This window comes from Acomys minous (assembly GCF_964271855.1).
Source record: "Acomys minous genome assembly, chromosome: 4".
In the NCBI taxonomy this organism is placed as follows: domain Eukaryota; kingdom Metazoa; phylum Chordata; class Mammalia; order Rodentia; family Muridae; genus Acomys; species Acomys minous.
Window position 1 is genome coordinate 61,195,592 of NC_140486.1, and position 22,353 is coordinate 61,217,944.

At 41.1% G+C, this 22,353-nt stretch overlaps 1 protein-coding gene across 12 annotated transcripts in view; it reads right to left on the reverse strand.

Annotated features, from left to right (window-relative positions):
- The window catches only part of DTNA (dystrobrevin alpha), a 352,112-nt gene that overhangs the window by 153,461 nt on the left and 176,298 nt on the right, over positions 1–22,353 (reverse strand). The window contains exon 1 of one of the 12 annotated variants that reach the window (XM_084780877.1): positions 12,671–12,924. The exons of the other annotated variants lie outside the window; for them this stretch is intronic. The gene's annotated coding sequence lies outside the window, so the exon portion shown is untranslated. Of the gene's footprint in view, positions 1–12,670; positions 12,925–22,353 lie in introns of those variants that run through there. 12 annotated transcript variants of the gene reach the window in all.

Sequence of the window (22,353 nt, forward strand, 5' to 3'; positions counted from 1 at the left end):
AATTCCAGCACTGGGGAGGCAGAGGCGGGTGGATCTCTGTGAGGCCAGCCTAGTCTACAAAGCGAGTCCAGGACAGCCAGGTTACACAGAGAAACCTTGTCTTGAAAAAAACCAACCCCCATAAAACAAAAAAACAAAACAAAACAAACAAACAAACAAACAAACCCACCCCACAAATAAAAAACATGTTGTCGCTCAGGAAACTTAAAAAAAAAAGTACCTTGTATAGTTTTTCATTATGAGGATATGTCACAATTTATTTAACCATTTCTCCATTGTTGGGTATTCACTTTTCCCTAACATTTTAATGCTTTAAATAATAATCATGATCAGTGATTATAAATTTAGAGTAAAACGATTTCAGCATTAGGAGTTCCTAGAAGTAGAATTATTGGGTCAACGGTCATAAACATTTTAAATGAATTAAAACTCTTCTCCAGGAAATTGGCAGTAAATCTCATTATTGTAAAATAATGTTTAGTAAACTTCCATTTCATAGCCGCATAGTGTTTATTATCCACAGGGTGATTTTGTCTACACATTTTCCTATTATGAGACATTTCCTTTTACTATTTTTTTATCATTATTCGTGATGCTATCAAAAGATCATTTGTATATAAGTCTTTGTGCCCATTTCAGACTATTTCTTCAGGAGGGGCCAACAAAACTATTGTGTTAACCAAAGGCTGTAATTATTTCAAGTCACTACTACACACTGATATGCCACATGACTTGCCAGAACTACTGCACTGCGGTCAGTTCTGTTCCCACCAACAAGCTAAGAGAGTGGCCTCTCTAACACGGTGTATTACTGCTATTAAGATTGAATGAAAACTAGCCAACAACACATCAAAAAATAGCCATGCTTTGATAGATGTCCACTGGGAGCGCATTCTTCTTATTATTTTTTTGATTAAAGTGAAGTTTACCAGAGTTCATATACTTTTCCTTTTATGTGCTTGAGAGCTGCTGTCTAGATCCCATTCCTATTTTACAAGTTTTAATATTTTCCCACATATTTTACACAAATTCTTTATATTGGGTTATGGACCTATCATCTCATGTATGTACATTAGACATACATTTTACAGACTATTGTTGTTAATTTGCACTTGTACTTTAAGCCACTGACACCCTCCCCCCCATCCCCATGCCTTATGGAAAGACATGGCTGTCTTTACACCCTGTGTGCTCCTTCACACAGGGAGGCAGCGCAGCAGTGGCTCAGCACACAGCCTGTGGCCCTGGACCAGCTTGAGCAGGAACAGCAACATCCCTCTGTCAGTGTTGTCCTGGTGTTAATGATATGTCCATTTCTAGGTGTCTTTTTAAGAATCTCCTCACCATCATTGCCTGTTACTTACACATTTAAAAAAATGTTCCTAGTGCCATTTCTTTGATGTTGGAGTAACTTAAATGTTAATGTTGTAAACTGTAACCTGGATTTTATGCCATAAATCCCCTTTCTCTCATAGATCATTAAAAATTGTAGATATTTGCTCAGAAGGAAACAGTGTGCTGAAAGATGTTTACACGAATTTCCATAGCAGTTTTATTTGCATAGTCATAGGCTGTAAACAACCCGACGTAGAATTAACAGGTGAATGGACAAACAAGAAGTGATTAAATTAATAAAAAATAACGATGTTTTGATACATACAGCAATGTGGATGTATCACAAAATGAATGTACTGAATAAAAGAAACAAGACAAAAATATACTCCCTATGTAACGTTGCGCACATCAGTTTTAGAAAATCAATCAAGCAGTAGTGACTAAGGGCAGCTCTGTGTTTGCCTGGACAGGAAGGAGAGCGTGGGAGGCAATCCCAGTGGGCTCGAGGAGACATTGTGGACGATTTATGTTTTCAGTGTATTGATTCTAGAGATGGCTTGGGCTGTGTACAATATATCAACAATTTTATTGTGTAATGTAAGTAGTATAGTTTATTACCAGTGATATCACAATAAAGTTGTTTGAAAACTCCTATTTTTCTCTATAAATTCCTAAACTTGCTTCATTATACCTAATTATGAGTGACTTAGTTGTCATTTTTTACACCTTACTAATATTACATCTTCCTAATATTATAACTGCATAACTGCATAATAAATCTCTTCGTTATTGATAAATTCTATCTTGCCCATTATACACTAATCTATATGCAAGTATTGCTCACGCTGTCCATACTATATTCCAGGATTTTGTCTATATTAATGCCCTCTCTAATTGTAGTATAACTTAACTGTAACTGTATGAAATACTCAAAAGTTGGTAAGATAAGTTTTCTCTTTGATTTAGTCTTCCTCTCTTGCTCAAGCCTGCCCTAATCAAAGGATTACATCAGAAGAGAACATTCAAATTCAAAGCATTGTTTTAATAGAATGTTAAATACTCTAAGTGATAGATGCTGAAATTGAGAATTTTATTTACACTTTAAAGAAACACACACATACACACACACACACATGCACACACTGCATACACACACACATGCACACCACACACACACACACACAATATATATATATATATATATATATATATTCAGTCACACTAGTTGGAGAACTTCTGAGTTTAGCCAAATTGGAACAACTTGTTCCTGACAGTCACGTGTCTGTTTTCCCCCTGCCCCCCCCTCCTGGCCAGCTTTTAAAAACTGGTTCTCATGGAGAATTAGTAAGGGTAGGAGGATTTATGAGCGATCAGGGAGGCAAAAAAAAAAAAAAAAAAAAAAAAAAAAAAAAAAAGGCATCTAAACTCAAGGGCAATGTTGGCTAAAAGGTGTGAGAAATTGACATGCTATATGATGCAAAGATAATACATCTAGGAGGACAGTAAGCATTTCATAGGCAAAATTGGGCTACATATTGATTATTACATGTATATGGATGACACAATGGTTTGGGGCCATAATAATGTATTTTTAAAAATTAACTTAGTGTAAGTTTAACATGTCTGGCCCATCATCGTGTTTTGCTCATTTGAGTTTACCCATCTAGAATTTCTCATTCCTTCATATTACTGTGCCATATCAGAATTTGTTATTGATGACTTTTCTTTTCTATTCCAAAATAAGCAAACTTTCCAGAAACGTGTGCATATCAGAATCGTAACTTGGAGGGGTACAGAGCACCAGTGGTCAGGCAGCTGCCATTTTAAATACCTGTATGTATATAGAGTAACTTGGAAATATCTTTAAGAAGATTTAACTTGAACAAGATTGCTATTCAGCTATTAAAAACAAGGAATTCCCAAAATTTGTGGATAAATGGATTGAGCTAGAAATGATCATAATGAGTGAGTTAACCCAGAAGCAGAAAGACTCAAATGGTATATACTCACTTATATCTGCATACTAGCCCAAGGGGCATGTCCCACGAAAGCCTTCACTTACCAGGAAACTGAGACAGAGGAGAGGACATTCTAGTGGGACTCTAGATGAGAGAAGCATGGGAGAATGGCAAAGTAGAAGGATCCAGAGGGTCCTAGAAGCCTACAAGTAGAACATTATGATAGGCAGATTTGGGCTCAGGGGTCCCACTCAAACTAAGGCACCAGCCAAGGACAATACAGGCGGTAAACCTTAAACCCCTACCCAGATCTAGACAATGGACAGAACATTCTCCACGGTAGAGTGGAGAGTAGGATATTACTTTCTCACATACTCTAGTGCCTCACCTTTGACCATGTCCCCTGGAGGGGGAGACCTGGTGGCACTCAGAGGAAGGACAGCAGGTTACCAAGAAGAGACTTGATACCCTATGAGTATATAGAGGGGGAGGTAATCCCCCTCAGGAACAGTCATAGGGGAGGGTAATAAGGGGAAAATGGGAGGGAGGGAAGAATGGGAGGATACAAGGGATGGGATAACCATTAAGATGTAACAAGAATAAATTAATAAAGGAGAGAAAAAAAAGATTCTGAAGAGATGAAAGAGCTATTTATTGGTAAATAACAGTGTCATGCATGCATGCACATCTGGCCATGAGTGTGGCATGTATATAAGTGTGTGTGTATGGTGTCTGTGTGTGCATGTGTGTGTGTGTGTGTGTGTGTGTGTGTGTGTGTGTGTGTGCATGTGTGGTCAGAGGTGACTTCCACTTTTTGTTTGAGAGGGTTTTTGCTGGCCTGGAAATTCACTAAGGAGGCCAATCTACCTGGCTAGCAAACTCAAAGTTACGCCTGTCTCCATCTCTGTCTCCTCAGGACTGAGTTTACAAGCATGCTTGGCTTTTGTGTGGATTCTTTTTTATTGAATTCAAGATCTCAAGCTTGCAAGGCAAGTGCTTTAGTCATTGCTCTAGCCTAGGAGTAGCAAGTTCTAGCAGTAGATAGCTATCCTTGGTGAAACTGTTAAAGGCGAGAGGCTTCTTAGTGACGTAAATGGGTAGGTTAGAACCTGTGCTTTGTTATCTAAATTACTGAAATCATGGAGCTTGATTTCCTTTATCCTTTTTGTTTGTTTTTGAGACGGAGTCTCATTATATAGATGTGGCTGGCTTGGAACTCACTATATAGACCAGGCTGGCCTCAAACTCACAGAGATCTGCCTGCCTTTGCCTCCTAAGTGCTGTGATTAAAGGCGTGCACCACTATGTCAGGCTGTTTTCTTTCATCTTTAAAAAGAAAATAGATAAAGTAATGAATAAATGTTGAGAGAGGGAGCATTAGTCTTACCCAGGCGTGAGTGCCCTGGCTAGTTATCTGGCACCTAGTGGTCAACCATAGAGACATTTACAGTCACACAACATGAATAGACTCAGGTTGTATTTATATGCTTATTTGAATTTAAGTATATGTGATAACAATGGTTAAAAAAGAGGAGGCCATGAATTTGGGGAGTGTTGAGAATGGGAGCAACAAGAGGGAGAAAAGAAAAGGAGGAAATAGTGATGCAATTCTATTTTAATTAAAATTTTAAAAAAACCAGCAAATGAATAAATACATTAAAAAAGGAAGTGGTGGTAATTTATTCTTTCTATAATTATAGGAGATTCAGCTATAATGGAATAAAGATACTTTATGAACTGTGAATCACCATACAAATGTCAGTTATTACTATTGCTAAAAGTCCATTACATGTCTGGACAGTAAAGTATGGACAATATCTGCATAGGGAGCTGGTGAAGGCTCTGTTGGTACAGTGCTTGCCTTGCAAGCGTGACGGCATGAGTTCAATACCTAGAACCATGTAAAAAGCTATGCATGATGGTGCCTGCTTCCTATCATGACCTGCGAAGAAGACAGGTACACCCCTGGGCTCAATGGCCTGCCTTAGCTTACTCAACAAGGTTCAGATCTCAACCCAACCCAACCCAAACCAACTCAACCCAAACCAACCCAAACCAACCCAAACCAAACCAAGCCAAGCCAAGCCAAGCCAAGCCAAGCCAAGCCAAGCCAAGCCAAGCCAAACCAAACCAAACCAAACCAAACCAAACCAAGCCAAGCCAAGCCAAGCCAAGCCAAACCAAACCAAACCAAACCAAACCAAACCAAACCAAACCAAACCAAACCAAACCAAACCAAATGAAGCCAAGCCAAGCCAAGCCAAACCAAACCAAACCAAACCAAACCAAACCAAACTAAACCAAACCAGAAATAGCATATTTTAGTTTTATCTCTATTCCTTCAATACAACATTCTGACCAAAAGCACTTTAAGGGAAGGAAGCCAGGGCAGGAATTCAAGCAGGTATCATAAGCAGAAATGATGGAGGAACACTGCTCGATGGCTTACTCTGTGTTCACACTTAGCCAGCTTTCTTAAACCTCTCAGACCATCTGCCTAGGAAATCGTATCACCCACACTGGGCTAGGCCTTCCTGCATTAATTAGTAATTAAGACAATTCTTTACAGACACACTCACAGGCCAACCTGATGAAGATAATTATCTAGTACATATTCTTTTAGGTGATGATTTTAGGCTTTGTCAAAGTGACAGTTAGTATTAATTAGGACACAGTACCAGAGAACAGTACCAAAGGCTGGCCTCTGGTCTCCATACACCTGTGCACACATACACACACACACAAACACATTTGCAGAGATACTTTCAGATGTGTACACATTACAACTTCCTGAGTAGATAAAGCAACATAAAAGAAAAATGGCCACTTGGTCACAGAGAAGCATCCATCTGAAATGCTCGAAGAGTGGACAGGCTTCTAGAGATGATCTCCTCTCCTGTTCCCCTTGGGTGTCTTTCCTCAGCAATTGAGGGGTAAGAAGTCAGAATGATCTCCTAATCCCCTTTCCTTGCCATTTTTCTGTAGAAGTCAGCCAGCACATTTGCCCAGTGACGTCATTAGTCAGCACATTGCAGTCTTCTTGCAGAGGAGTTATAGACGGAGGTATGAAGATTGTTCAGACTTAGGCCTTTGCTTACCTCCTATTCTGCATTCTTCTGTATACTTCTAGATGCCCCTCCCCCAATTTGTGCTCTCTAGAGCTTACAGTGTCCTCAAATCTCCTTTGCCTCCACATGTGGCTTATTCTTCAAGCACAGCCCCCAGCAGCAGCGCCTTCCCTGGGAACTGAGTACAAGGAAGGTGTTGTCCTTGCCTGGCCTGTGTCTCCATGTTTCCCTGTTTCCCTATCTTTAATTCTGCACTGGTCAGCATGTATGTTTCAGCTCAATTTCAAGCCAACTAACTGTCCATGGGACTCTGGTACAGAGGCTGATTGTCTACCCACACCCAGAGATGTGCGTCATGAGGAAAGAGAGCAAGTCCAAGTTTGTACTTGGGTCTAATTGAGTTCTGCCTGGAGTCACTCACTTGACCTTGGTGACTACTCCCTACCTAGTGGTTTGGGATTAGGTTTTGGCCAGCCTCTGGCTTGCTATTCTAACCTCTCAATTGCTCCCTTAGGTTATGAAAATATTAGAGCATTTAGTTCCTAGCAAGATGGCAATGAACAAAGTGATGTATTCTTCAAATCCCAAGTATGAGAGAGGTTTTATTTTCTCTCATTACTCCCACGAGCAACACACGGTCCCTGTCAGAAGGTCAGATTCCTGCAGGTGTCTTTATGGATTATTTCAATGAAGCATATTATTTGAGGTAGGGACTTAACTGTGTCTGTCAAGTTGATTGACAGAACGTCAACAGAAAGAAGTTCCTTCAGTTTGTAAGGGGAACATGCCTATGAAACGAAAACAATCACTTTTGTAAAAATAAAAGGATAAAGGTTTTAATGACAAAAATTCATAAAGATCTCATCTCATTTACATGACAGACACAGATGTGTGATGGGCCACATAGTTGAAGAATATACTGATGTACTAGAATTTCCTTCTAACAGAATGGCTGTGGCTATTCTTGTTAAGAAAGCTTGTATATTATAAGATATGCTCAGGATTTTTTGACCATAATGATCTTGCTGAAGTGCCTTATGCAGATCTAACCAATAAACAGAACACTCTCCACAGTAGAGTGGAGAGTGGGATATGACTTTCTCACATACTCTGGTGCCTCACCTTTGACCATGTCCCCTGAAGGGGGAGACCTGGTGGCACTCAGAGGAAGGACAGCAGGTTACCAAGAAAAGACTTGATACCCTATGAACATATACAGGGGGAGGTAATCCCCCTCAGGAACAGTCATAGTGGAGGGTAATAAGGGGAAAATGGGAGGGAGGGAAGAATGGGAGGATACAAGGGATGGGATAACCATTGAGATGTAACAAGAATAAATTAATAAAGGAGAAAAAAAACAAAAACACAAAACAAAACAAAAATCCAAGTCAGATGTTTCCTACACAGCTTATTGGAAAGACACACAACTGATAAAGACCCTTCTCAGGTCTTCTCTCGACAAAGTCTGCTAGACTCCCAACTATTCTCATCTTTGTTTTGGATGGTACCTTTGACTGGGTGATTCCTTTTGCCCTTTTGGTATGGCCTCCTGTCCATGTGGCTGCCATTTAAATCTTCATGTGCACATGGCTTCAGGGCACTCATGGTAAATTAGTTTGGGCAGGAAGGTGGAGACCCAGCATGGTGGGTGAGCTGACCCTGATCCCACATCCTAGACCTGCAATTACTGGGACTCCCCTCATTAAGAAGTCAGCACCATGTTTGCATCCTAGGTCGTGGTAAGAATTAAGTAGCACATGGCGAATGCCTGATGCCAAGTTGTCTGTGTATGGTTATTGTGGTGGTGGTGGGGGTGACAATGGTGGTGACAGTGGTGGTGGTGATGCTGATGACCTACCTACATGCTTTTATGAGTTCTTCCATTGGTTTACATTGTAGCTGTTTGAAAAAATAATCAGCAAGTTTCTTTCATTTATTGTTCCTTGTTTTGAGTCCACATCATAAATCTCTTCCCATATGCGTCCTCCCTTCTCTTCCCACCTTACCCTTTTCTCTTCCCCCTCACTTATTCTTTCTTAGTTCCTTTTCTTCTTCCCTCCCCCGCTCTCCCTTCCCTGTTTCTTGAGACAGAGACTTGTTAAGCTTATAATGGTCCTGCTTCAGATCATTAAGTGCTGGGGTTGCAGGCACACGGCACCACACCTGAACGCCATTCTCTTCTCTTGGTCTCATGAGCGCTGTTCCTAGCTTGTCCTTTGTCTTTTCATTTTTCTTAAAACGTTTCCCAGAAGTAATGTCATCACTCTTGTAATGCTCCTGGCACTGAGGTCAGTCTCTTCTAATCCCCATTCTGTATTTTCTGCTACTTTCATGGATCCTCACTGACTACCGGAATTGCGAATCCATTTAGCATTGTCTCTCATGTGTGAAATAGGCAGAGGGGTGGGAATTTTTCTTGAGTATAATCTTTCCTCAAATAATCCAAAACCAAGAGGTTTCAGACGTAAAATACTGTTAAGAACTAAAAGTTTAAAAGGAAAGATAATTGAAATGTTAAAGGTGCATAGATTGTGAACATTTCATTGCACTTATACTAGAGTCAGGAATTACAATGTGACTCTGAAATTATTATGAAAATGAAACCTTGTGAATGTTCTTTATACACTAAAGGTGTAACAAGTGACTTTTTCCTAGAAATAAGTTTATTCTTTCTTATAATATATTGATTGTCCAATATCTGAAGAGCTCAGTCATTTTTTATGAAAGCCTCTAGTGTTTATATAACAAAACCAGCATCATCCTGTAATACATCCCTTTAAAAACACAACAAAACACACCAGTTATTAGTGATTTATAAATGCTATTAATGGAATTAATTAAATTTTGAAATTCATTCTTGAGAATCATACAATGCATTAGAGATTTCTATTTTCTTTCTAGAAAGAGTTGCTCCTTTTATGAGATGTAGAGACATATTTCCCACTTCCCAAATTAGTCACTATTCCCAATGTTGTCCTCACCAGCATTATGACCATGACATCAGTACTTTCTTTTTCATTTGAAAAGCTTAAGAACCATTAAAAAGAGTTGAAAGTCCAAATTTTCACATAAAATTACCATTTTTATGTAATTACTCCATCAAAAAACATTTTAATAAAGTATTGTTAAAAAATAGCCCTTGATAATGGTATAAGAGCTGATAGTGAATCCTCATTCACTAGATAATTGTCAACTACCTTAAGAGTATTGCCTTGGTGCTCAGAACAGTCATTGGTGTTCTAGAAGATTCTATATGAGTCTCTGATTTTCCAGCATGGGTCTGTTGGTTATAAATCCTTCATAGAGGGAAAGGCCATTTGAGCATCTATGAGGGACCAGACACTAGAGACACAATTTAGAACACACTACCACTCACTCACATAAACAGGATGCCCAAGATGGACACAGGCAGATGACAATACTCAGTGCAATGCAGTGAGTGCCCCAAGAAATCATTCTGCATATTGAGAATGTGGGCACCAAGTGGCTCTATAGAGGAAGCTGGTTTTTTTTAAAAACAGTCTTAAAATTTAGTTGTTATTTATGTGTGTGTGCATGCGTGCATGTGTGTGTGTGTGTGTGTGTGTGTGTGTGTGTGTGTGTGTGTGTGCAAGGACCAATGCCATGACAAGTATGGAGATCAGAGGACAAGTTTGTGGGGTTGATTATTCCCTTCAAATTCAAGTGAGCACACTTATATGTCAAATGCCTTTACCCTCTCAGCCATCTTGCTGGCCACTTAAACGAAAGCTTCTATCTTCTGACCATTCTGTGACAATGGCTGCAGAGATGGATGCTTACGTATGGTCTGGTGTCAGGTGATATGACAAACTGACATTTGGATATAGATTTTTGTTTTCTGTGCACACTTCTTGCTAAGTGTTAGCTTACAACAGGGCTGAGATCATTTAACTAAAGGTGTGTGTGTGTGTGTGTGTGTGTGTGTGTGTGTGTGTGTGTGTATGTATGTTTATGTTATATAAACTACTAGAACGCATTATATGTTGAGCCAGGTAGTGGTGGCATGTGCCTTTAATCCCAACATTCCTGAGGCAGAGGCATGTGGATCTCTGAGTTCAAGGCCAGCCTAGTCCATAAAGCAGGTTCAAGGCAGCCAGAGGCACACAGAGAAGCCCTGTTTTGGACTGGCCCCTGCTCCCTAAAAGAATGACCTTTTAAACTTGGAATAGTTAAGCGAGAATGTTTTTTTTCCCAATTCTATCTTATCTATACAACTCAGTGCTTTTCTTTAAAATACACTGTACTTTTTTTTTTTTTTTATCAACTTACATGTAACTGGGGAGAAGAAATCTTAATTGAAAAAAAATTGCCTCCATAATATTGACCTGTAGGCAAATCCGTAGGACATTTTCTCGATTATGGTTGATGTGATAGGGCCCACTCATCTGTGGGTGCTACCGTGGACAAGCCATCCACAGTCCTGGGCCATATAAGAAAGCAGGTTGAGCAAGGCAGTAAATGGCATTCCTCCATGGGCTCTGCTGCAGTTCCCATCACCAGTGTTCAGCCTTGAGTTTCTGCTGTGACTTCCGTTCATGATGAACTGCAAACTGCAAGCTGATATAAACCCTTTCACCCTCTTTTTTTCTTTCAATACATACAAATCATTCTTTTTTTTTATTATAGGTCATTCTTTTTTTAGCCCTAAGGTGCTGGCAGCTTTGAGAATTTCACATTTTAAAATATTTTTTGAGGTCTGATTTTTCACTGATTTGGGGTAAACTTCCTGTTCTTTAGTAACAACAGCCCACGGCTGTGAAATAGTTCACATCTTGAAGGACATGCTGAAAAATTGTTCTGTCTTATAAATAACACAGCGAAGCTGAGAGGAGCATTACTCTTTTACAAATGTGAATTGTGATTATGATGCTTTGGTATTTGTTATCATGGAAAACAGTCCCCTCTTAACAAAAGCATGGCTAAGTGTGTTCAGAATAGTGATTGTAATGCCTAGGTGAAATTTGGGAGTTAGTTTGGAAACATTAAAACTGTAAACTAAGGAAACAACAATAAAAACAGAGCATAAGTGAATCTAACAAAACCCAAGTTTCTCTTTTTGAAGAAAGCATACTACATGGCTTGGAATAATGTTGGTTTTTGTCCTGAATGTCAATCACTGACAGATAATTGATTTTATCTTACCAAGAAAGTGTTTTTCAAAAATTGCCCTTAATAGTCGGAAAATAGGCTATAATATCAGTAAACTTTGCAATTATTTAGTCAGATTTTTGTCTTTGCAAGCTGCCAAGACAACTTTGAACAAACAAGAGAAGTTGTATGGTTTGCCCTTGGCTAAAAGTTAAAAGAGATTCTATTCAAGGAATGAAACATGAAACGTTAGTACAATCTGTGAACAAGGAACCAGAGCAAGCTATCAATAAGGACATTTTCCCTTGTTCCTGGGCTTGCTTGGAGCATCTCAAAGCCTCCCCCTCATGCAAGCTGCCAGAGTGGCGTGTGAGCCAATCAGTAGGAGGCTTCTGTGCTCTGGGATTCCAGGGTGCACCAAACCACATTGCATTGTTTACATTCAGTTCTAGCAGCTAACTCTAAGCAAAAGAGTTCATTTTGCACTCACCCATATTGTATTTACTTCTGTTTTTAATTCCTCTCATAGCACACATACAGTTGCAATACGTAAAAGAAAAAGAATGCTAATACATTGACCGTAAGGTAAAAACTAAGGGTAAAACAGAACTCTAATGCTGGATGGGGCTGGAAGTCAGGGTGATGCAAGAGGGAAGAAAAGCCTGCACACTGTGAGTTCACGCTAGGGAAACTGGTCTTCCTGCTTAACTTAGCAGGAGACAAGTAGCTTTAGACCAACGCCTCTGAGGAAAGGAGAGGGTTTGCAAAGGACAAACAAGGAAATGCTTAGCTCAGTCACACACTGATCTGAAGACAACGCTCTTTCTGCTTCCTTTTCTGTGTTTCTTTCTTACACACACACACACACAGAGAGAGAGAGAGAGAGAGAGAGAGAGAGAGAGAGAGAGAGAGAGAGAGAGAGAGAGAGAAGGAGAGGGAGAGGGAGGGAAGAAGGAAGGGAGGGAGGGAGGGACACAGAACTCTACAAGTTCACAATGCATTAGAACGTGGGAACAGGTTGAAACCAAGGTGGAAAACTTGGGAAGGGGACAACAGAAAAATTCCCTGTGCCCATGTGGGGATGGGGGTGGGGGGTGGGGGGTGGGGTGGGAGTGAAGCCAACAGTGAAATTCCACCCGGCAAGTTGCTGCTGCCTCAGAGGTAAGAGAGTTCAGATCCGAAGTTCTGATTGTCCCTTACCTGGGTTTGTAGTTGGATGCTCCCACATTGCCCTTAATTCTTCTGCAAAAGTGCTACCTCTGCTGAATGCTACGGAACCGGACCGTACACACTTCCACAGCAGAAACTCCAAAGTAACCTTTAACTTCAATCAAAAGCTGTGTTCATTCTTCCCCCCCCTTGTGCTCAACACAGCAATCTAATACACCTCATCATGTGGTCTGTTGCCATGGTAGCAATGAATCCAGCTGCTGAGATACAAAAGACTGACAAAAAGTTGCTTTCTCCCCCTCCACCCACCACGGCAGAGTCAGATTCTTTCCCCCTGTATGACAAGTCGAATTTGAATATTTTTCTCTTGCTGACTCAACTCTAGGAAATAGAAAAAAGAGATGGAAAGAAGTAACAGATATAAGAATGCAGGGTTCCTCAAAGCTTTGGAAGGAACAGTTTTTATTTTTATTTATTTATTTTTTATTTTATTTTATTTTTATTTATTTATTTTTTATTTTTTTCCTTTTTTTATTAATTTACTCTTGGAAGGAACAGTTTTTAAAACACCACTGAAGTCTCCAAATACTAACCCTTACCCCTTCACTTCCGCCTACTGGATATTTTTAAATACCAGTTACCAGCGCAGTGGGGAATATTCCCACAGCCCCTTTCAAACCATTAAAAACACATTAATTTAGTTGGTAAACGGGCTGAAAACATACAACACTACACAGAAGGCTAGTTTCAAAGCTTATTTTTTTTTTCCTAATGCAAACTTTAATACCAGCTTAGATGTGGGAGGGGAAAAAAAAATCCTGTGTGTCCTCTCTATGGGTTTCTATCTCAATGGATCTGTGGTGACACAGCTCGTGAGCCAGAACAAACTAAAGTAAGCCTGGGGGCTTGAGACTACTAGTGAGGACTCAGAGCTGGGACAACAGCAATTCTTAGCTCTCCCGAGGATGGCCAAACCACTGTTATGAGGGCACGGTGAGGGGCTAGTGGACACCTTTTCCTTTAAGGGAAGGTTGCTGGAGACCTCTCGGGGCAGAGTCAGGTCTTTCCTTCCCTCCCACTGACTGCCTCCGCTGCCTCCAGTTGAAACCCTGTCCTCTGGGGCTGTGGATTTGTCCCTCTGGCTTTTTCTTGATGCTTCACAGCCTTGTTTAATCTCTCAGTGTCACTTATGTTGCCTCATCCGTCTTTCCATGCCTACTAGCCATTAAAATACATAGGGCAAAGCAGGGAGCGGGAGGGCGGCATGTGTGTTTTATGTCTCAGTGTCCTGCAGGAGAAGGCTCTCCTGGACTGTGTGCCCAGCACTTCTGCTGTAGAGAGAGCATCAAGGGCTGTGTGGGCCTGCCCTCAGAAGTCCCCCTTAGAGGCTGACAGAGGGAGGGAGGAAGAGAAAACAAGGACATAGGAACATAATGTTGGGTGAGGAATGAGGTGAGGGAGGTCTGGAAGTTGGAGATGGCAATGACAAACTATTATATATATATATATATGTGTGTGTATATATATTTAAAGCCAATAAAAACTCTGTCTCTAACTCATTACATGTTTTGATCATCGATACCACATATAACCTCTTCAGGCCTTAGCTTAATCCTCTGCAGCCTTTTGCAGTTTATTTAAAGGGACACACTGAACTCAAAGCTGAAAACATACTAAGTGCTCAACAGTTTCCGGCTAGTATGATTTAGGATGTTTACATGTAACATGCTCCTTCCTACCTGCAGCATGTTAAATAGGAGCCACTGAGCAGTGGGAAGTCTGAAATGGACTGAGCAAAAGGGTTCAGTTCGGGAGCTGATGTTTTACACACTATAATTATGGGAAAAAAACATTTTGAACAAAATTCAGTGCAATATTCACGTTGGATTCTTAAAATTTGCCCACCTTGGGCTGACAATATGGCTAATGGGTGAAGGGGCTTGCCGCTAAGCTTAGCGCATGAGTTCAAGTCCCTGGATACCGCATGACTCAGAAAGACCAGAATCTTGAAAGTGGTTCCCTGACCTCTCCACACCACCCTGGTCCATGTGGCCCCCTACTTCTTCCAATACCCAAATCAGTGCTAAAACAAGCTGTTGTGGCCACGCTGTTTATTGCTGACAGTTTTGCAAATGAAATGGAACATAAGAAGTATTCACCAAAAAAAAAAATTTCAGAACACAAACTATGCATGTTTTGAGCATTTTAAGCAAGTTATATTAACAGTGGCCTTTACAAGCTCACCTTGATCTATCTGTAACACATATCGTAAGCTGTTAAAGACACATGGCTGCATTTCTCTACCTTCATAAAAGTCAGGAAATTATTGGGCAACAGATCTAAATGCATAGAAACTCTGGTGTGAAAAAAAAACTTTTTGAAGACTATGCAGTAAAACAGCAGCAAGGTTCAAAAAAGCCGTAGAGCAGGGGGCAAATAACAACAAAAACAAACCCACAACTTTTCAGCGCAGGAAAGCTGCCAGAAAGAAATGTGAAAAAAGATGTGTGAAAGCATCTTGCTTGACTATCTTTAAACATGAGGAAACGTGAGGCCAGTGTTTTCTGCTTACGAGCTGTGTTCTAAATCCCTTCTCATGCATGTTAAGATGAATGTACCTCTCTGTGTGTTGTGGTCAGAACTTGTAAGACCACCCATCTATGCTGATGGGGCTCACTTAACTGCTCAGGAAGAATCCAACCATTTGGCCAGAAACCATGTTAGGAAGGGACCCCCCCCCCCCCAGAAAGTTTCTGCCAGGCTGTGGCTCCAAAGAGGTTTGAGGAAGCTGAGGAGGCCACATGCTTCACTCCTCATTGGAGGGGACTGTGTTCAATTTCCCACGCACTCAAAGTAAACACTGCTGCTGGAGGCCCCAAGTTTGAACTAGGCAGTTCAGCCTCCCCAAACACTGGCTGTTGAAGCTACTAAAACTAAAACAAGTCAAAACAGTTTGAAGGCTGGGTGTGGTGGCTCACCCCTTTAATCCCAGCACTCGGGAGGCAGATGCAGGCAGATCACTGTGAGTTTAAGGGCCAGCCTGGTCTACAAAGTGAGTCCAGGACAGCCAAGGCTACACAGAGAAACCCTGCCTCTAAAAACAAAACAAAACAAAACAAAAACCACAGTTTGAGTTCATGCAAACGTCCTTTTTTTTTTTTTTAAAATCACATTCTGAATGTCGTCTGAATGCCACAAAGTCCTTTATTGCTAGGGTGCTGGTTTATATTAAGTGAGAAATCTTGTTAACAATAACTCGGGAAGATTGCAATCTATTGAATGGTTTTTGCAAGCACATAGTTTCTTGGGCTGCATGGAGAAGCTGACCTAACGTGTTCTTTAGATATTAATATCTGTTTATTCTTGATGTTTTTAAAGCAAAGAATGGGGCTGTTGCTGGCTGTGTCAATTCATATGAATAGCACTTCATATGTTTTAAAAATACACTATTTTTTTGAGATGTATTAATAGATTTGTAAAGAAAAAGTTTTTTTTTCCACTTATGAACATGTCAGAAAAGATCTATTCTTAAATAACACTGTGAACTTGGCGGCTCTATGGGAAGCCCTGTGCGGGCTCACGATGGAGCGGCTCTCTGAACTTCTCATTCAATAGTTACTTCTAGATTCATTCTCAGCAAGGCAACATTTTAAAATGGTGCTTTAAACTTAATCACGAAAAGTCTTACTTTGTGCCCGTTTTCTCATGGAGGGCAGCAGTATATGCTGCTTGCTGCGGAGAAGTTGAAAAAGAAAACCAAAGAAAATGTGAAATAAAATTAAGAACAATCATAATTCAGGCATCCGATGTAACCGACAACTGACACTATTTGCTTGCCATGTGCAGGTGGGTAGTTTCTTAGGTGTTACCTGGGATACGCTCTGGATTCTGGGTCAGGAATAAAGAATTATTTGAAAGTGACTGAATTTTTGTTGTTTCTTTGTCTATCAATCAGCGTCATCCACACCAACACCTCTGGGCTATTGTATTAACTACTTTTCTGTAACCAAATACCTGCCCAAGAAGCAGCTTAGGAGAGAAAAGGCGGAGTTTGGCTCCTGGATCCATCATTATCCATCATGGATCCCAAGGGATCTGCTTGCCCCTTTCTCCCCAGCACTAGGATTACAAACATGAGCCGCTACCACACCTAGTTTTTGTTGTGTTGTGTTCTCAACATGGTTCTGGGAGTCACACTCAAGTCTTCATGACTCAAGGCAAGCGATGTGCTGACCGAGCTACTTCCGCAATCCCGTGAAGCCTCATTCCTAGAAGAATTCCTTTTCTTACTCTGCATGCACAGTGACACACATCACCGCTTTACGGTTTCCTTCCTCTGTGTGGCTTGCGCTGAATGAGGTGCCCTCCTTGACTACAACGAACTTTAATTAAACGCATCCTGATTGCACTTTCTGTACTAGATCCAAAGAAATATGAATGGTGCTAAGAGGTAGATGGGGAATAAGAATACAGAGAGAGAAAATTCAACTTTGGATATCAGTATACAGGAAAGAATATAATCAACAGAGGAGAGCAGGTGGGTGGAAAATAAGGTCAAACTAGGCAGAATGCTTAGGCAGGAAATCACCCATATAGAACTCCCGCCATGCTTGTGCTCTGCGGGAGGATGCTGCCGGTCCTTCACAGCATAGCTGGTTACCAAGTTTCTGTGTAGGAATGACAGGACCTACTAAGCATCTTCTTTCCATAACCGTGCTATTAAATGGCAGGCGGCTTATCAGTCAGTAGGCAGAAAGAGTGGACTCTGCACCTGACAATGAACTGGAGAGTCTAGGAAGCCGATGCAAACTGTGGGCTTAGGGGAAATTAATTGTTGATGACGACTATGATAAAAAAAATAAGCTTTCAGAAAACGAAGCGAGCTAGAAAAAGGAAGTCAATAGGGTAGGATGATAAATTATTATGAACAAACAGGGATTAATCAAAACAATGTAAGGGACACATGGTGGTTTATGGAGAAAGAGAAAAAGACAAGCATATATGCTGAAGAGTCCACATAGCAAAACTACCCAAGGGAGACTCAGGAGCATCCTAAAAGAATTGTATACTATGGAGAAAATTGTGTGAGTGGAAACTACTGACCAGCTGACACCTGAGAATTTGCTCAGTACCCGTAATTGAATTCCATTGTTAGAGTGGATGTAAAGGTCCCCTTTCCTCTAGAGTTAAGCACTTTGTACAGTTTGACTCACACTATGTATATGTGGCACATCCAATCCTTCAGAGCGCCTATGGCAACTGTCAGAAGCCACTGTCACCTGACACTGCAGAGGCTGACCTGCCTTGCTGAGGGGCTCCTTGGGGTCGCTTGGGAGGCAAGGTGCTTGCTCCATGTGTCAGCCTGGCCAACTCCTCACTAAGCCAGTGCATTGTTTTTAGAACCTCACAGGGACATGGGCATCGGGGAAATTGGAGAAGGCAGAGCAGGGAAGGAACAATGAACAGGAAGGGAGCTGGAATAGGAGCCATCAGGGAGGCACTTGAGCTTCTGAAAGGATATCAGTGAGTAAACAATGCTGAACAGGTGTTTGTCATTTCTTATTGAAGCCAACACAATCTACCTTGGCCAGGTTAGACACCGGAAGAGCGTCCTGATGTAACATTAGATTTCTGGCTTATAAACCAGCAGGTGGAAAGACACTGACGCACGTTAACATGAGACTTGTTTCTAGAAGATACTGGCCCAATGTTTCTTTTTTGCCATATGTATCACAGAATTTAACATTTTCATGAAGGCACACACAGTTAGGGAAATCCTCGGTATTCCATGCTGTGCTTTGGTTTGCCCACCAGTAAGGTCGTGCTCAAACAGTAATAACCAAAATCTCGAGAGCAAGTTCTGATTGTCTTGTTGGTTTCAAGCTTTATGGGATCTCCTTTGTTTGTGTATGTGTATATGTGTGTGTAAGTGCACATAAATTTGGAGGTCACTTTGTGTACTGGTGCATGTGTGTGTGTGTGCACGCATGCATGTGTGTGTGTGTACATATGTGTATGTGTGTGCATGTGCATGTGCGTGCATGTGCATATGTGTGTGTGCATACGTGTGGTGTACGTGTGTACATGTGTGTGTACATGTGTGTATGTGCATGTGCGTGTGCATATGCATGTGTGTGTGTGTGTGTGTGTGTGTGTGTGTGTGTATCTCCTGATACACTGTTGCATCTCCTCAAGTTCTGTCCATTGTTGATTTTTGAGGCAGTGTCTCTCACCAGCACAGAACTCACCACATGGTGTAAAAATGTCTAGATGTGAGCTCCAGGAATTTGTTGGTTTTCGTCTCCCAAGTACTAGGATCCCAAACTTACACCATAATATCCTGCTTTTACTAAAGACCGTGGACTCTAGGGGTTGAGCCCAGGTCTTCGCATCTGAGCAAGGCAAGCACTTCACTGGCTGAGTGACCTCCCAGCCTAGTAATGATCTCTAAATACGGCAGGACAATTAGAAACTAAAATTAGCAAAAATATTTCTAATATTTTATAAACCCACTAGCCAGAGTTAACATTAGAAGTTTACTTGCTATTATCTGTCCTAATATGAACAATATATATTGATTGCAAAAGGAATGGTTAATTTTGAAATTAATTAATCATTTCTCACAGTCTAAGGAAGGTACAACTTGTTGTGTGATATTTGAGCAAAGGCTCTTCTCGCTCTCTGCACAATCAGCTTGGAGTGGCTGCAGGTTAGACTCCTGTGGGAAGAGAATGAAGCCTTTCTTGGTAGGAGGCTAGATAAATGTAGTTATTATGGCTTGTACATTAGCAGTTGAAATGAAGAAAGGATTAGTGAATAGGGCCAGGGAGAGTGTGCATGGACACTCTGGTTGGGAGAGTCGGACACAGAGCAAGAGAAGCTCCCTCTGAGGGGAGAACAGGTATTAAGATACAGCGTCCTGGGAGAAAATGGACAGGTCAGGATCCCACCTGGGAGGGATCCACTACCAGAGCTAGAGAAGGTGTGCGTGGAGAGACAGAGAGTAGAGCAGGCTCTGGAACAGGAGAGGGCAAAGCCTGGTATGAGAAATGAAACTGAGACACGAATACTGGCCCTTCAGCCTACCTTGCCTGGGTTGGCACACAGGAGGGGAGGAAGCTGTGCCCTAGGACACAGAACTGTGCTGTCAGTGAAGTCTCAGTGAAACTCAGAAGGCAGAGTTTTCACACCTTCTCACTTCCACCCCAAATACCAGTGACAGAAAGAGCATGGAGAAACCTCACGCCATAGACATGGTTGTAATTTACGGTGAGGGAGGCTCAGACCTGTCAAATGTGGCAGAGAGGGGCTTGGTCACAGCCATCCTTGCTATCTGGAAGGATACAGGACTTGTTTAAATTACTAAGACTAACAGCCATCTTGTCTCCCCATGGAAATGAACACAAAAGGCAAGCCAACAGGAGAAAGAAACTGCATCATGTTAGTGAGGAAGGCATTTTGATGGAGGGTGCACCATCTTGCATTTTATGAAATTGCTTATTTTTATTAATCTTGTACTATAACTTAGAAATTTTGTCCTTTATTAAGTTGTGGTGTTTTAACTTATCTCATCAGAAGAGGTTCTTATGATTGTCCTTTTTCTTTCTAAAATACAACAGTCTCTCTATATTAACAAGAGATTCTCTACCGTATTTCATGCCTATAGCCCCTAGACGATCCTCCATTCTTCAACTCACTCTCAACTTCCTTAGATAAATCTTCATACTCTTAGCACTAAAGCAAATCCATAATCTATGCTCTCCCAGCCAGACTCCAGAGTGTCTGTCTCTGAGCCATACAGAGGACACATGTGAAGGGCCCACATGTCTTCTGCTGCAATTTAACACTTGGATTCTTGTCACATCATCTTGTCTGTTGCTGCCACTGAACAGCAATAGGAGAAGGAAATATAAGTAAAGACAACTGGTCAGGAGGATGCACATGAAATGCACATCAAAACAAGCAAAAGAGTGAGGAAAATAAAAACTGGAAAACACAACCATGCCAGGAGCAGCGGGAGCTGTGTGTGTGTGTGTGTGTGTGTGTGTGTGTGTGTGTGTGTGTGTGTGTATTCCACAAGCAAAAATATATACAAAACAAAACAAAACAAGGAAAATGTCAGATTGTAATCCACAGGCTTATAGTTCCTCAACACAGAAACCAAATATTAAGAGAAAGTTGAAACTTACAAGAAGTATTTTAAAGGATCTTCAACCACATAAAGGACTCAAATAAGCAGATGAATGAATCAAGGAAGAGTCAGTTCAGGACTTTGACAAGAAGGTCACTGAACTGGATGAAACAGCTTCTAACTTTGAGGAGAAAATAACGTACATTTAGGGACAACTAAGTAAGGACACCATGACCAAAAAAGATGAAACAACTAGAAATGTTGGAAATGGAAGAATCAATCAATCAGACAAAAAAGGTCCCTTGGAGGAATCCATAGAAGACATCACGCAGAAGAATGAATTTTAGAATCCATGCAGCACGAATGCTGAGTTGGGGTACAGCGTGGAGGAAGAAGGAAGACAGCAAGGGGGTCAAGGGTTAGTGGAAGGGAGCTGGCGAGACCCAAAAATAAAGGTATGAAAATTCCACAATAAAGCTCATTGTCTTGCAAGCTAAGCTATAAAAATATACAAATACACATAGTTATAGCAACAAAGAAATAGTCGTCCATGGCACTCATGCTTGTAATTCTGGCATTTGATGATGGGGCTGATGAAAGGAAATTGCTATAAGGTTGAGGTCAATCTGGACTATAGGATGAGACTCTCAAGAAAAATATATAAATAAATATGTGGACCTGAAATGCATGTGCTGTTTATGTACCCAATACGCATTCTCTTGTTTTTGTTTGCTAACAGAACACTAAGTGTTTTTATTTCCTCTGTCTTCTGCTATAGATCTCAGGGAAGTATCTATGCCAGTCACTGGTAGCCCACTGCCAGTGTCATGTCACTGGAATGTGTAGAAAAACTGCTGTGGGTGGCATAGTGAGATGAATGTGTGGCACTTCACTTGTGTGTCTACTTAACTAGGATGCTCAGGGCACAGATATTTGGTCAAATATTGTTCTCAGTATTTGCTGAGGCTACTTATGAGTGAGATAAACATGATTGCTTTTTACCAGTGTTGACTTCGCTTATCTAATCCCTTGGCAACCTGAACAGACTAAAAGGAAGAACAGGAGAAAATAGTCCTCTCTGCCTGATAGTTTGTTTTTCAGTTGGGACATCGGTCTTTGCCTCCCTTTGTACACAGATGGAACTCATACCACCATCTCCCCTGATTTCTCAGCCACTTAGTTTACAAATTTGGAGACAACTCTCCATAATTGTCTGGGTCATTCTTACTAACAAATCTTTCTTTATGTGTGTGTGTGTGTGTGTGTGTGTGTGTGTGTGTGTGTGTGTACATCTGTAAATGTGTGTATATTAGTTCTGTTTCTTGGAGAACCTTGACTAATCTACAAGAGATGTCCCTAGAAGAAGTCATGTCAAGGGCTAGAGAGACTCAGAGGTTAAGAGTGTTTGCTGCTCTTGCAGGGGAGCCATGTTTGGTTTCCAGCACCCATGTCAGGTGGCTCACAACTGCCCATAATTCCAGCTCCAGGGATCTGACATCCTCTTTGGGCTCGTGGACACCCACTTGAGTGAACATGCATACACACCACACACACATACACACACACACACACACACACACAC